The sequence below is a fragment of the Manis javanica genome, chromosome 6 (genome assembly GCF_040802235.1).
Source record: "Manis javanica isolate MJ-LG chromosome 6, MJ_LKY, whole genome shotgun sequence".
NCBI lineage: Eukaryota > Metazoa > Chordata > Mammalia > Pholidota > Manidae > Manis > Manis javanica.
Genome location: NC_133161.1, coordinates 4,986,783 through 5,002,782, shown reverse-complemented (window position 1 = coordinate 5,002,782; position 16,000 = coordinate 4,986,783). Strand labels below are relative to the sequence as shown.

At 54.0% G+C, this 16,000-nt stretch overlaps 1 protein-coding gene and 1 long non-coding RNA gene across 9 annotated transcripts in view; one reads left to right on the top strand and one right to left on the bottom strand.

Moving 5' to 3' along the window:
• Positions 1 to 16,000, bottom strand: part of PRKAG2 (protein kinase AMP-activated non-catalytic subunit gamma 2) — a 272,371-nt gene that overhangs the window by 123,305 nt on the left and 133,066 nt on the right. The window lies entirely within an intron of this gene.
• LOC118968534 (uncharacterized) lies at positions 3,465 to 15,589 on the top strand. Its single transcript, XR_012132041.1, has 3 exons — positions 3,465 to 4,306; positions 5,328 to 5,442; positions 13,876 to 15,589. It is a non-coding gene; the product is annotated as an uncharacterized lncRNA (long non-coding RNA).

Here is a 16,000-nt window from a genome sequence, read left to right as displayed (position 1 = left end):
ATGGGTACTGGGAGGGAGGCAGCTGGGCAGGTGGTCAGTCACTGCTGGGTCGGGCACTGGGGGTCTCCCCGGGGGGGTGGAGCTTCTGGGGTTGCAAAGCCAACTTCTGGAGGATGTGTGAAGGCAGCCCAGATCAGAACTATCTTTCAAAAAAAATTTTTTTAGTTGTGGTAATATACAAAGAACATAAAATGGGCCGAAGGAGCAGCAGCTTGGGGGTCATGGCCTGGGGTGGGGGTGGGGGTGCAGTGGGGGCGCATAGGGACTGCGTGGGCTGAAGTGTTCGGGACCGAGTGGGACTTCAGCTGTGGCCCAGGGTCAGGCTTTTGGAAGCCCTGGACCACATGGATGTTACTGCCAGCCCGCCAGGAGCACTGCAGGAGGGCAGGCTGTGTGCCTGCTGGCCCAGCAGCCCTCTCACTGGGCCTGTCTAGGGTAGCTGCACTGCGGCTGGCGGACCAGTGCCAGGCTCTGTGGGGTGAGGGGGGCAGATGCACACAGGAGGGCAGGGACCCGCTGGATGTGAGGGTCAAGGGAGAAGCGAAGCCCAGGGGCCCTAAGTTTCTGGCTAGGACAGCTGGGTAGAAGATGATGCCCAACACTATTGGCTCCTCAAAGGACAGTGTGGCCCCTGATCCCAGCATGGCAGGGGTTGAGGCAGGCGCAGCAAAGCCAGGCCCGGGTCCCGGGGACAGGTGGGGGCCAAGCACTGTAGCCACAGAAATGGCACAGAACCGGACCTGCTTGCTGTCTCTAGACTTTTCATCGCCTTGGCACAAAGGTTCAAAGGCACTGGGATAGAACAGGGTGGGGGCAAAGGGAGGGAATCTGTATTCTGGGCAGGAGAATGGGGGCAGCGATCAATGCATCAGCCCCCTGCAAACCCAGGGAGAACAGAGAGCCTCAGGACACCCAACTTGGCCTTCTGGCCCACCAAGGCTCCAGAGGTGCAGAGAATCTCCTGGTGAAAACCCACCCCTGAAAGAGGTCGTCACGTTACAGTGCAAATGCCAAGCTTACAATGGCCGCGCGTAGAGCCTCAGCGAGTGAAGGAAAGAATGTCTCCTGAGACTCCGGGCAATGCCCCGAAATGGTGAGGGTACTGGAGGCCACCGCCCCTTCTTCTCTGAAGCACCCCGCCTCCTGGGGCTCCGCGTTGTTTCCTGTTGGCAGCCACGAGGGCTACCCTGTGTTTTTGGCAGGAGACCCCTGAGCAGCCACATGAACAGCTATGACAAGTTGCAGTTAATATTTCCAGGCGGGGGCCCCCTGGTCCTCTAAGTCCCCTGCAAAGGCTGCCTTGCTCCCTGGGTGAGGCAGCTGCTGGCTGAGTCCCCACAGCCCTCGGGGACACACCATCTGTCTGGTTACGGTATGCGTCGCGGAGGTCAGGGCTTCTGTCCCAAACCCTTCTGGGAGAGAGCAGCCAGGGCTATGGCGGGGAGGCCGGAGTCCTGGGGCCTGGGGCTTGCTGGGCTGGAGATGGGGAAGCACCCCTCAGCCTCTGTCAGGAAGCAGGCTCCTCCTCCCTGCTGGAGACACTTATTTTTCAATTCAGGAATGGCGAAGGGACCTGTCAGAATATTTTGCTTTGAAATCCTCAGTTTATCAGTGAGTGGACAGGTACACACTGGGCACCTACCACGCAGTGAGGCGTTTGCAGAAGACGCAAGGAGGCACAAGCGGCAGCCCCTGGGCTGGGATAACAGGGCCCATCAGCCCACGGTGCTAGGAAGCAGGTGGTAAGTATGCATAGCACCTTCTTGGGAAAAGAAAAGGGGCTGGTAAAATAAATGAAAGTAAGATAAGATAAGGTAGGGAAGCAAGAGGGTGGTGGAGGGGCTGGTGGCCTGCTACCAAAGACTGTCACAGATTAGTACCCCCATACTGCAAAAGAAAAACCCCACAAAAATGTATGCCTGCCAATATTTTGCTGCATCCAAGATTAATGAAACAGTCCCAATGAAATCTGGTGGCAGTTCTGAGCAGTGTGGCTTTGTCTTAGTATTTAGTAGAAAAGAAGTCACTGAGTAAGTCATGCCAGGATGTTGTCCCCCCTGCAAGGGCTGTAAAAGGCTCCCTCCATTCAGGGAGAGCTGGGCTTTGTGCCCAACCCCAGATGACTCTCAGCACTTGTGATGCCCGTTTAGAGACCAAATCTAGTACCCACGATTTTTAAGATGAATGAATGAAGCATATTTTATGCTGGGCTCTGTTCTAGGTCTGGGAAGAGTGAGCAAAAGAAAAGGTCCCAGGCTCTGTGTGGCTCAGAGCTTTGACCCTGGCTACTTGGAGTGTGGGCTGAGGACCCTCAGCCTGGTATCACTGGGAGCCTGTCGGCCACGCAGACTCCCAGGCCCCACCCCAGACCCACAGAACCTGAATCTGCCCTTTAAGGAGATGCGTCGGTGACTCACAACATTTAGGGTGAGAACTGGCTCTGGGCCAGTAGTTCAGAACTCAAGCAAGAGCCTGAATCACCCGGAGGACTTGTGAAACCGCAGATTTCTAGGCCCCAGCCCAGAAACTGGGATTAGGGAGTTGGGACTGAGACCTGAGCTTTGCATTTCTAACATTGCTCCCAGGTGACCTGAGGATGCTGGTCTGGGACCCACACTCTAAGAGCTCCCTTGGGTTCTGGGAAAGCCAGGGACTCTCCCAGCCCCACCCTGGAGGACAGTCCTGATGGCAGCATCTGCCTCAAGGCCAGGCCACAGCACCTACCTCTCCACATGGGCTCCCTCCATTCAGGGAGAGCTGGGCTTTGTGCCCAACCCCAGATGACTCTCAGCACTTGTGATGCCCGTTTAGAGACCAAACATCTCCGCAGAAGCTGCGGAGCCGGCCTGGGAAATCCGAGCAGGGATCACACGGGATGCTCCGGCGTTCCAGGCAGGCAAGGCCACCGACAATTAGAGGAAGCCTTGCAGTGCCAACTAAGTCACAAAATGCACGTAAAAGGGCCCACCGGATCGCGTCCTGCTCACCCTCATCTGTTGGGACAGTTAGGACCCCCCTCCTTTCCATCCCCCAGGGGCTGCTGCCCAGGGAAACTCCATTGGAGCAGGCACGTGGTACCACCTGGAACGGGCATGGGGCCGATGGCAGCTCTCAACAGAAATTCTCAATTATCCAAATTCTCCCTCCATGATCTATAGCTGTGCCATCTTGGGGACAGTCACTAGCTGTATGTGGCTGTTTATATTTAAAATTAAATAAAATTAAAACCCCAGTTCCTCATTGTTGTTAAGGGTCGAATTGTGTCCCCAAAAAGGGTATGTTGAAGTCCTAACCCCCAAAAGACCTGCGCATGTGATCTTATTTGGAAATAGGGTCTTTACAGAGGTCATCAAGGTCATTAGGGTCACCCTAATCCAAATGACTGGTGTCCTTATAAGAAGAGGGAAAGGTGGATGCAGACAATCGGGGGGGAGGGCCACCTGAGGACGGAGGCAGAGGTGGGAGTAAGGCAGCTCAGGCCGCGGGCTGCCAACAGCTACGGGAGGCTGGGAGACGGGCAAGGGCAGCGTCAGGGCCTGCAGCGGGCCCAACCTCAGACACCTGGATTTTAGTCTACTGGCCTCCAGAACCTCAAGGGAGAAAGACTTCTGCTGTCTTCAGCCGCCCCCCGACCCCTGGCCCCAGCTGTGGCGCTCTGTTATAGCAGCCCAGAACTAATGCGGGCGCACTAGCCATATTTCTGGGGCTCAAGGGCCACACACGGCTAGTGGCCACCAGACTGGACAGCACAGATCTAGACCACTTTCATCTTTGCAGAGAGCTCTGTTGGACAGTGTTGGCCTGCAGTATCCTCTACAAAAAAGAAGCACAGATTTTCAGAAAATGTCAACTTCAGAAAATGTTGGGCTAGCCCAGGTTCACCTCCCATATTCTCCGGGTCTCGTCCCAGTCTTCCAAGGGAGATGGCCCCTCATTGCCTAAGGGAAACCAAAGGTGTGTGGCTCTCCCGTGTGACCTGAGAAAGCACATGTCACATAGGCCAGACTCTTCTAATGCTAACCACAGAGGGGCCGGTGGGGTCCACACTGAACCCAGAACCAGATCCACAGAATGAGCCATTCCTGCCGCCTGTTGGGGGTGTTCCCATCCTCTTATCTGCCTCTTCATCTGCCCATAAGCCCGCCAGGGCCACAGCATAGCCACTCTGAATTTAAGACTCATTTGTTCATGATTTACCCTTAGGACGGAGCCATCACAACCAGGAACCCCAAGTTAAAACACTCTCAGGAGAAAGCACCAAGTCAAATCACTGGACAAGGAGCCTGCAGCATGGATTAATGACCAGGTAAGGGCCTGGGGGAGGCGCTGATGGTAAGGAGAGGGGGCCCCAAGTTCCAGACAGCAGGAGGCTGCTGAGGTCAGAAGGGGGGCAAACAGCGCAAGAGCTAGAACAAAGTAAAATGCATGCTGAGCTGCCAGGGGCACGCTTCTGCCTCCAGGCACTCTCACATCGGCTGGGCAGCGCTGGCCTCTCTGGCTGCAGGGCGGTCTTCTCTGTAGCCAGGCTCCCGGGCCCCCAGCAGCCCACCCAGGGGAAAGGGAAGCCTGGCCGAAGGACATCGCCTGCCTGGGCCTCGCTTCCAGCCGCTCAGGTCGCCGGACTAGGACCAGCTCATCTCCCTTTAATTCATTCCCTGGTCTGGGCTTCCTCATCGTGGGTGCCAGCAGCAAAGGAAAGGCGTACCCTGCCCTGCCCCAGATGGATAAAGCTCTGCAAAGAGTCTGCTGCTGTCCTAGCAAGAACATGTGCTTGCAGAGCTCCTCTGGCTGTTCTCTGATGCACCCCCCAAGGGGCCACTAAGCCACCGACGCCTACACTCAGCTCTGCGGGCCAGCGGCCTGTCTGCTCTCCGCACTGCCTGGACCTGCCAGCTCCCTCAGTTTGTGCAACTGACAAGGGACCTCAGGCAGCTCCCCTCCTCCTGTGTCTTCTTGCGGCTTGTGTTTTAAAAAATGTTTTATCATAGCATGACACAGAGCAGAGCACAAATTATGAGTGTGCAACTCAACGGGTTTGCACAGTGAGTGTGGCCGTGAGCCAGCCCTCCAATAGGGAAGGATGTCACACCACCACACTGCATGTGAGGCTTGTCCGTGTGTGGGGCATGCACTGCAGACTGCTTGCTCACACTACTGCAGGAGGGCCCACAGTGGGTGGAACTGTCATCCCCTTGCAGATGGGCAAGTGGGCAGGGGCATCACTGGGTTGATGCTGAACGATGCCACGGGCTCTGTACACCTGCTCCCTAGGAGGTAGAGATGCTTGCCTTGGGAGCGCTGCTTGCTTTTATTTTATATTTTTTCAGCACAAAAATCTCACGGAAGAGGAGTGGAGGAGCCTGTCATTGGAGTACATGGGGAATATCTCACATGTGCTGGGCCCGCACACCTCATCTACGGAATCCACATACTAGCCTAGAGGTGGGTATGGGTCCCTCTGTATCCCAGGATGCTTGAAGGGAGTGCTTGGGGTTAGGGGAGCATGGCAGGAGAAAGGCTGGGAGCAGTGGGCCAAGTTTTGAGTCAAGCCTGAGCAACCCCAAGCCTATGACTGAGTGGACGGAGCGTGTCCCGGATTAGTGCTCAACAGCCCTCCCCCTGCAGTCTGGGCACAGGAAACACGAAACGGGGGCTGGGTGAGCTTTCTCTGGGGTGTCAGATACAGGTGACTCTAAGATGCACCGCTGAATTCACCACCAAATGCTGAACACAGGTTTGGATGACGAGCGGGCTGAGAGTTTCTAACGTCCCAGTGCGATGTAAATGCGCAGGGCGGTCCTTCCAGTTGCCCCGAAGGGAGGCACTGGTGTCTGAAACACAGGGTGAAATGCTCCCTTATCGAGCCGCTTTGGAAACAAACCCCTCTGGTATCAGTCACCAAGGATGTAGGGTTCCTTTTCATTCCTGCTGATAAGAGAAAAACCCACTTCCTTTTGAGCAACACCAAGAAAACAAGGGATTGTTACCTTTGTTCCACTTTTTCAATCTGGTCATAAAATACACACACACACACCCATGTACAAGAATCAGAAGTTAATCCTGCTGGGAAAGCTGGTTGGAGAGCGCTGGGCCACAAACAGGATTACCCGAGCAGGCCGAACCCAGAGCCAGCACCCGTCTGCCACCCGGAGCTGGCCTGGGGGACCGTCGGGCGCTGCTCCTGCCCCAGCCAAACTGTGACCAACAGTCCTTGGGGAGACGAAGGGGGAGGGGCTGCGTCTGTATGCATGGGTATGTAATAAGATGTTACGCACGCACAAGAGATTGTTTTGCGGATTCTTCGGGCTGTGCAATCCTTGGGTGAGGCTGTGGGTCTGTTCAGAGGGCCCGGGGAAGCTGTCGAAGATGCCTACACTCGGCTGATCTGGAAGCCTGACTTAGGAGTCACGTGACCCTGTCAGGCCAACTCCTCTTTGCTCTCTTGTATAAGGGGCGTGGGATGTGACCACATCCAGCAACTGAGCGGCTGTGGGTAGCAGCAAGGGAAGCCGGACTTTTCAAGACAAGGGATGTGAGAGTCAGTTTCATAAGGGCCCAGAAAGAAAACTCTGTCCAACAGACCAGCCCACTACAGTCCTCCCAGAGCTACCATCTAAGATTCCAGTGGTTTCAGTCTCTCTGCCTGAGTGCTGGCCTCTGGGTCCCGGTCCTAAGCTATAGCAAGAAGCACCTTGCACGTTGGTGCCATGCCCTCAGGAGTCTCAGGGACGGGGCAGGCCTCAAAGAGGCCCTTTCCGGCCAATACTACCTCGCCTACTGCCTTTTTACTTACATTCCCACGCGCCAGCTTAGACTTCACCCCTCCAACTCCCACGATCAGGGCTGCTGAGGGTTCCGAGTCCCGCTCACTGGGATAGAGGGGAATGACTGTGCCGTGGAATGCCGTGGGCCCGGAAGGTGGGCCAGAGACAGACAACCTCCCCGCTCAGGGTGAACGGGTAGTTACCAACTGCTTGGACAGCTCCCTGCGGCCCAGGGAGATCCTAGTCTTAGGGAAAAGCAGCCCAGAGGGGTTTGGATCAGGTGAGGGGAGCCCTGCTGACAGGAGGCGCCACCCCCACCGTGCTGTGCCCAAGGCCCCACTGCTTCAGGCCTAGCAAGGCCGCCCCAGTGCCAGTCCCTTCTTGGGCCACCTCGGGGACGCGAACAACAGAGCACAACTACAAACCAGAGAATTACCTCTGCCATCAGCAGGGATACCAGGGACAGCACGTGACATAGCCACTGCTCCAGTGCTCCCACCTTGACCAGAAGGCCACCTGGCCTGCTGTAACTGCTGCCCTAGCTGAGGTGTATGAGGAAGGACCCAGGGGACGCTGGGGGTGGCCTGCCTGTAGGAGACCCAGGCAAGCTGTGGGCTGGGTCATGAGAGTGACGCTGCTGCATCAAGAGAAGGCTGATTACAGCCAGCACAGTGTCCTGCTAACTGGGGACTCAGGGATGCATGCACTCCATTCCAGGGAGATGCCACTGGAGTGGTACACTCGAAGGGTAGCTATCAGTTCTTCTGAAAACTCATTGAAGAGAAAGTGGTTATTCTGTACCAGGCACTGTTTGGGGCAATTTATAAATAGCTAATTTAATCTTATTATTATCCTTAGGAAGGCTTTGTGGCCCCTGACAGATGAGGAAACTGAGGCACACAGAGATCACATGACTTGCCAAGGCCACAGAGCTGGTGGGGGCAAAGGCCTGGTCACCCCCTGTGGTCTGGCTCCAAAGTCCAGGCTCCTAGCCACTGGCCTCTCCTGCCTCTTGGTCCTGGAGCACCGAAGGAGAAATCAGGCTTTACTTGTAAGAGGAAATGATTAGCTAGGATGAGAGCTCCCTAAAACCTGCTCACTGTCCTGGGCCAGGAAGTCAGGCTTCAGCCTCACCCTGCCTTTGACCAGATTCTCGAAGTGTCCACCCTCACTAGTCTCTCCAGGCCATGGAACAAGGGTCCTGAAAGGGTCAGAGCATCTCTCCGTGAGGGACAGTAATGCACCCACTGTAAAGGGAGCCCTAAGGACACCAAGCTCTCTGACCAAGGGGATCATGGGAGGCCAGAGAGTGTGCTTTAACAAGACACATACTCAAAATGCAGACGATGGTCACGTAACATCATGAGCTGAAGTCTTCCTGACTCATTTCCAAGCAATGCATTTAACAGAAAGATACAAGCCCGTTGGGCTGTCTCCGGGCCTGAGCATCAGCGGTGGCAGTTATGGCAACTTAAGCAAATGCTCAACATAGGCTGCCTTGGAATATGTTCCGGCAACTGCTTCCCCTTCTCAAACCTGACCCCGAGGCCATGCACTTCCCCAGTCCTCTTAGCCTAGGAGGAGCCAGCCGGCCTGGCCAGGCAGAGGAAGGAGCTGGGCGCCTGGCACACCCCCGAAGCTGTCCACCTGCAGGAGGAGTGGCTCCCCTCCTGGTCTGCATCAGCCTCAGGACTCAGGGGAGGTCCTTCCCCACCTGCAGCCATGCTTGGGGGGCACCAACCTCACAGAGCCCTGCGTTCTCTCCGTTCCAGAAGGAAAAGCTCAGGGAGCGACGTCTCACCCCAGGATGGACAAGGTCACACGCCTGGGTAACATCGGGGTCATGTCACTAAAACCCAGTCCCCCTCTCAGAAGCTTCTAGGGATGGCGAGTGTGCTGGTGACAGTGCGAGGGGATAATAGTGCAAGGACTACTAGTGATGGTGAGAGGAGTACTAGTGACAGTGCGGGGACTGCTAGTGAGTGACGGGAGGACTAGTGACAGTGACACTGTGGGGAGAGGTAGGAATAGGAACGATTATTGAGCACTTGATAGATGCACCTGCACTGACATTCAATGGGCTAATGTATTTAAACACCTTATTCATCTAATCCTCAAAACCTCTGAGGTAGGCATTATCTTCATTTCTAGTTGTCAAATGGAGGCACAGGAAGGGTGACTGCAGACGGTGAGTCAGTCTTTGTTGAATGAGTAAGTGAACAGGTTGCCCATGCCACAAACGCAGAGACAGCAATAGAGAAGCCATTAGGATGGCAGGAGATTAAAACCTCAGACGCGGTCTTCACAGGAGCTGCTGGCCTTCTGGGGGCTCAAGAACCCGAGCTCTTGTCTACGTTCTAGAAGCCCGCATACCCAAGGACTCTCTGGCCTTGGCCCTGTGATGGACATGGGGCAAAGGCTGAGCGTTGGTGCAGTGCCACCGGCTGGGCTGGGCACGGCCACCCTCGAGCCCCACCTACCCCGGGGACCGAGGGCTGGCAGCAGCTGCTACTCCCTGGGTGACGTTCGACCCCCAGGGGCTGGGCTGCCTCTCAGGTGACAAGCAGTTGAGGAGCCAGTGTCTGGGCGTGATGGCCACCAGGGACCTGGCTTCCTCCTGCAGCCTGCCTGTCCCATGGTGAGACAGGACCAGCCGCTCACGCCCCACTGCTCCGCCAGCTCTGCCTCCAGTCCTGGCTCTGCAAGTCCAATGAGGCGGCCTCCACAGGCCCTTCTTGCTCCCAGAACTGCTCCTGCTTCCAGGCCCCACACAGGGCAAACGGCGGCTACCGACATCCCCCACTGGCGAGACAAAGCGAGCGGCCCTTCTTGGCTCTGCCAAGTGCATGCCCACTGGGAAGTGACCCCAGGGAGGGGCTGGGAGATGCCCGCTGGCCTGAGCCAGGAGACAGTTCCCAGGGCTGCCAGCTGTGGGAGGGGCTGGGCAAAATTAGGCTCCTCTTACCAAAAAAAGGGAGTCGATGCCTGGTAGCAAACACCAGTGTCAGCTCAGTGCCCCGGTGCAGTGTGCTGGGGGAAGATTGGACAATCTTCTCCTGCCTCAGTCTTTCATGGAGAGTCACACATAGCTTAGTGATGCAGAGGAGAAAAGTGCTCTAGTCATGCAAATTCACTCCACGTGCATTTACATTTTCATCCTGCATTTGGGCATGGGGTATTTTCAGCAGACTGCCAGCCTCCAAAGCAAACTATATTTACAGGGTGCCCCTGTGTACTCAGGGAAAGCAGCCATGCTGTGGAGGAGAGGGCAGCCAGCCGCTGGGCTCTCTGTCCCTCTACAAACACTCTCACCCTGGTGGATGGACCCTCCTCTGGAGCTGAAGCAGCTTCCAATTTCTCCTCTCTGTGGTTGGATAATTAAATCAAGGCAGGATAATAGAATACGTTGAACATGGAGAAAGAAGACTAGGCAAAAATCCCAGAAGGGTAGGGGTCAGTGAAGAAAGAATTCTAGCCTGACATCTTGGAAATAGGATATGCTAGTTTGCAAATCTAAATGCCCTAAACTGTCTTCAGGGAATAGAGGGAATCATGGACTTTGTTATCTTTTGCTCTGATCTTACCCAGCTCCCCACATCACCCCCAAGACAGACTTTATTCTTTAATTCTGGTGTTTGGAGGACATACCCCAACTGCAAGCCAGTCTGTGAATCAGCAGTTTTTTCAAAGACATGGTACCAGGTCTCTTACATATGTGTAATGCAATACTGTTATTTAGCTTTTTCATATGAAAAAGTTTAAACATATAAAAGTAGAACAGAAAAAACAGAGAAAAAAAGCTCTTGAATATAAACATGAGCAACTTTTCCTGAACACATCTCCTTGGGCAAAGGAAACAAAAGCAAAAATGAACAAATGGGACTACATCAAACTAAATACCTTCTGTACAGCAAAGGACACCATCAGTAGAACAAAAAGGCATTCTACAGTATGGGAGAATTGTAAATGACATATCCGATAAGGGGTTAACATCCAAAATATATAAAGAACTCACACGCCTCAACACCCAAAAAGCAAATGACCCTATTAAAAAATAGGCGGAGGATATGAACAGACACTTCTCCAAAGAAATTCAAATGGCCAACAGGCACATGAAAAGATGCTCCACATTGCTAATTATCAGGGAAATGTAAATTAAAACTACAATGAGATATCACCTCACACTAGTTAGGATGGCCAACATCGAAAAGACTAGGAACAATAAATGCTGGTGAGGATGCGGAGAAAGGGGAGCCCTCCTACACTGCTGGTGGGAATGTAAACTAGTTCAACCATTGTGGAAAGCAGTATGGAGGTTCCTCAAAACTCTAAAAATAGAAATATCATTTGACCCGGCAATTCCACTCCTAGGAATTTACCCAAAGAAAATAAGTCCTCAGATTCAAAAGACATACGTGCCCCTATGTTTATCGCAGCACTATTTACAATAGCCAAGATATGGAAGCAACCTAAGTGTCCATCAGTAGATGAATGGATAAAGAAGAGATGGTACATATACACAATGGGATACTCTTCAGCCATAAGAAGAAAACAAATTCTACCATTTGCAACAACATGGATGGAGCTGGAGGGTATTATGCTCACTGAAATAAGCCAAGAGGAGAAAGACAAGTACCAAATGATTGCCCTCATTTGTGGAGTATAACAACGAAGCAAAACTGAAGGCACCAAACAGCAGCAGACTCACAAACTCCAAGAAGGGACTAGTGGTTACCAAAGGGGAGGGGTGGTAGAGGGCGGGTGGGGAGGGAGGGAGAAGGGTTTGAGGGGTATTATGTTTAGTATACATGGTGTGGGGGGTCACGGGGAGAACACTGTAGCACAGAGAAGACAAGTAGGGACGCTGTGGTATCTTACTATATGCTGATGGATGGACAGTGACTGCAATGGGGTATGGGGGGGACTTGATAATGTGTGAATGTAGTGACCACATGTTTTTTCATGTGAAACCTTCATAAGAGTGTATACCTTATTAAAAAAAAAAGTAGAACAGAATCATGAACCCACATTTCCCATTATCCAGTACAACAACTGTCAAGCATGGAATAAAGACAGCATGGAAGTGCCGTCATTCTAACACCTGCCTCTGTCACTTATAAGGCTTGTTAAAAATGCAAATTCCTAATCGTAACTATTAGTGAACATTTAGTAATGATATAATAGTCAAATCTATGTTGTTTACCCAAAACCAATATAATTTTGTATATCAACTATATTTCAATTTTTAAAAAAGAAAAAATGCAAATTCCTGAACCCCCTTTAGACTAAATGTATCACAAAGTGGGGGGTAAAGTCCAAGAACCTGCGCTTTTCCCCTACATTCCCCCAAAGGATTCCTAGAGACAGAGTGTGGGGCTGATGGTGGGGCGGCACCCCGGGCTGGCGATTACGTCCTGGGTAACCTGCACACTTGCACAGGCTTCCGTTGCGTTCCCAGCTATGTCTCCGTCCAAACACAGATGTCACACGGCTGTTGTGAGGAATAAACGAGGTGGCCTAAGAGGAGTCCCGACACATAGTGAATGCTCACGAAACCCAATCTGTCATCAAAATGCTTCACTTACGTTGGTTTCCAAGCCCTGAGGAAAATGTGCACCAAGACAAGGATTTTGCAGCAGTTTCCCCGGGGCACACTTCTGTCCTGTCGGGACTGAGGCAGACCCAGCCGCACGCGCTTCGGTGCAGGGCCACTGACCCCATGACCCCAGAGGCAGAAACAGCACATGGACCAGGGAGCTCACACCTTGATGCTTGCCCCCAGGGGTCAGACATGGCACTAAGCCTGGGGGGCCCCTGTCCTTTATTAAGAAAATTCAGCATTCAGTGAAAGAGCTTGCCACCGGGTGTCTGGGACCTTGGTCAAATAATAATGCATGCCCTGGGCCTTCACTGAAGAGGCCACGGGCTGGGCAGAGCGAGCCCACCTTGTTCGGACCGGGAGTGAACCCACCAGCTGCTCTCACCAGCTCAGTGCCCTCACCGATGGTGCCCACCAGTCACAAGCCTTGTTACATTTCTCAGAACCCGGTCTTGCACAGACTAGGTGCGCAGAGATCACTTCCAAAGGCAGCTGCAGGCATGTTTCCCATTACGCTGAGGTACAAACCAAGGCGTAGACGTACTCAGGCTTATAATGTAACTGCAGAAATCAATTTCACAAAGCATAGGGGTTAATGAAACTATTGGTTGGTGGTTTGAATTCCACTAAGGAAAAGTTTCTCAAGCCCAAATACTTCAGGAAACACGGAGGCCTGATGCAGGCGATGACTCAAAGATGTGACTGTCTCTGGGGCAGGCGGGGGCACAGCTGTATAGTATCTGTATTTGGACGGAGATGTCAGCTGGGGAAGCTGACCTGGGGGGGGCACAGCAGTTGCGCCTTTGGCCTCTATCACCTTCTAGGGAAGTGGGTGTCAGCAGTAAGCTAGAGCAGCAGCGATTTGCCCCATGAGAATCTGGGGAGACAAAAGTAGGAAAGATTGCCCTTGCAAAGTTCTGAAAAACACATAGAAGACACAGCCATCGATGAGATTGCAGTCATATGGCTGAAGAATTTGGGGACACCCCTAACTCCACTCGAGGTGACCCAGGCCACCTGCAGGGAGGCAGAAACAGTATTTTACTCTAATTTAGTAAGCAGAAACTTTCCGAAGAAACCCCAAGAGAAGAGAATGGTGGAAGGATCACCTCCAAGGGCATAAAACAGGAAGCTCCCAGCAACCTTCCACTCTGTCCGAGGAAGGGGTGGCCAGGCCCCAGCCCTGTCCCAGATCACACAACACCCACGGTCACTCCGTTCGGCCAGTAGGGTGCTGGGGGACACACGCTGGTCACGGATGTGCCTGTATTCTCTGCCACTAAGATGAGAAAACTGTATATCTGGACAGTTTCTATGAACCAAGATCTGTTTTGCTATGCTGAAAACAGCAAGGGTTTTGAGCCTCAAAGCTGATGACCCACCAGGAAGGGTCACCACGTGGGAGACGTCTTTGGCAGCTGATTTCAGCTTGAGGGGGACCTCCCAAAGGTTCATTGTCCCTTTGCTGGGAGGGTGTCTGTCCTGGCTTTGCGCATCTCACGTCTTTTACAGCTTCCTGTGCTTGGCCTCCGGAGTGGGAGAGAGGGGCTCTGACGTGGGGGAATTCCAGGACTCATTTCGCCAGCCCCCCTGCGGCCGGAGCACGCTGCCATGGGACCTGGCCTGGCCAACAGATGTCCTGGTCCAGACACAGCATCTGTTTCACAGAAGCGGGTACAAAGCAGGATCCCCTGGTTTCCAGAGATGGGGGGCTGTCTCAGTCTGCTGGGGCTGCCATACTAGGACACCACAGATGGGGCGGATGAACAACAGATATTTTTTCCCCACAGTTCTGGAGGCTGGAGAATCCAAGACCCAGGTGGCAGCATGGTTAGGTTCTAGTGAGCAATCTCCTGGCTTGCAGAAGGCTGCCTCCCCCTGGTGTCCTCACAGGGCGGGTTTCTCTCTCTCTTGTCTTTTTTTGTAAGGCTGCCAATCCTATCCAATTAGATCTCAGCCTCGTTCAACCTTAATTAGCTCCTAAAGGCCCCATCTCCAAATACAGTCACACTGAGGGTTAGGGCTGTGCCGTATCAATTTGGGGGACATGATCCTGTCCATTGCAGTGGCAGAAGGGCCGGGTGTGTGACGGGCCTGGCACTGGGTCACGGCGTCTGTGTTCCAGGCCACACAGGAGTCACTGTCCCTGCCCTGGAGTGACCCTGGGCACTTCCTGGGAGCACCCAGCCTAATTCTTGGCACTCTGGGGATTCTGTGAGCTACTCCGTGTCCTCTAATACATTTTCTTTGTCCACTTAAACTAGCTAGAACTAATTTCTGAGTCTGTGGCTCAGAACTCTAACTGATGCCAGGCCACACAGGACCTCTGCACGGAGTCCGGAGCTGACTTCTCTGAAGTTCCAATGGGATTCTCCAGCTCTCGCTCACCCAAGGCGAAGGCGGGCTGGCCCCCACTGCCCCTCCTGTCGTATCTTAACAACTTGCATCGTGTTTCTTCCCAGCCTTGGCCCTGTGAGGGGGGAAGGGCTCCTTCTTCACTCCGTCTTCCTGAGCCACAAGCCTGCCTGTGACCCAGTGGCTTCCATCCACAGCAGGTTCCTACTGCCTCCTTGCTCGGACTTACAGCTCCATCTACAAATACTCATTAAGTATAAGGCACTGAACGCAGGGCGCTGGAGGAGCTGAGGAAGAGGCGTGGAATGCTCCTGCCCCCCGGGCTGCTCAGACACACACGGCATGTCTCCTAAGGGACTAATCCACGGAAGCAGTGTACATGTGCGCCACAGTCAGGTCCCACAGCCCGGCGAGGCCTCTGCACCCCCTTCCCCAGGGCTGGGGCCACTGGCTTCCATCCTGACCCAATTTTTGTGCAAGTCACAGCCCTGGTAGGAGTGATTCAAGGTATGTGGTGGTCACGAAAATGACCTCCTGTGGAACACAGACCTGCCTTCTCCAACCACTGCCCTCCCGGCTTCCCATCCACACACAGGCCATGCCCCCTGCCCCAGGCTGCACCCAGTGTGACTGAGGACACGGGTGCTGGCGTAGGCCTATTCCTGCAGGATGTGGGACCCCACCCACCTGGCTGGAACATCCTCAGAACCACGCTGCTGTCTGAGGCCCTCACTGCCACCCCTGCCACCCCTCCGGGCACAGGCCCCCCAGTTGCTCCCGCCGCCTCCTTTATCCTACCAGGAAGCTCACCCAGTAAACCTTGGCATGTCAAATTCTGTCTTGGTATCTACCTCTTGCAGCACATCAAGGTCTGATTTTGTATCCAGGTTGGGCCAACAAGACACCGTCTCTGCAGTATCACTCCTGTCCTAATGACCAGAACTTGGGCCTGTCTGGGCCCCACCATCCCATGCCCTGCACTCCACGGGCTCCCTTGGGATGGCCCCGCAGGGTAGCCTTCTGCCAGGGTCACTGTTGTCCGTCTGTGCCTTAGGCTCGGAATCCTTCCCGCTGGCCAGACTTGCTCTACCCAGGGCCACTCCTGGCTCCTTCTAGACTCCCGAGCACTGGCCCTGGGACGGCAGACTGGGAGTCAGGCTAGGCCTGGCAACTAACCCTGGCCCAGGGTGAGTGCCGCTGAGTTGGTGGGCGGCCACACTAAGAGGGGTGAGCGTTCTTCTTTCCCTCCTCCTAGGAAGTGGACACAGAAACTGCTCCAGCC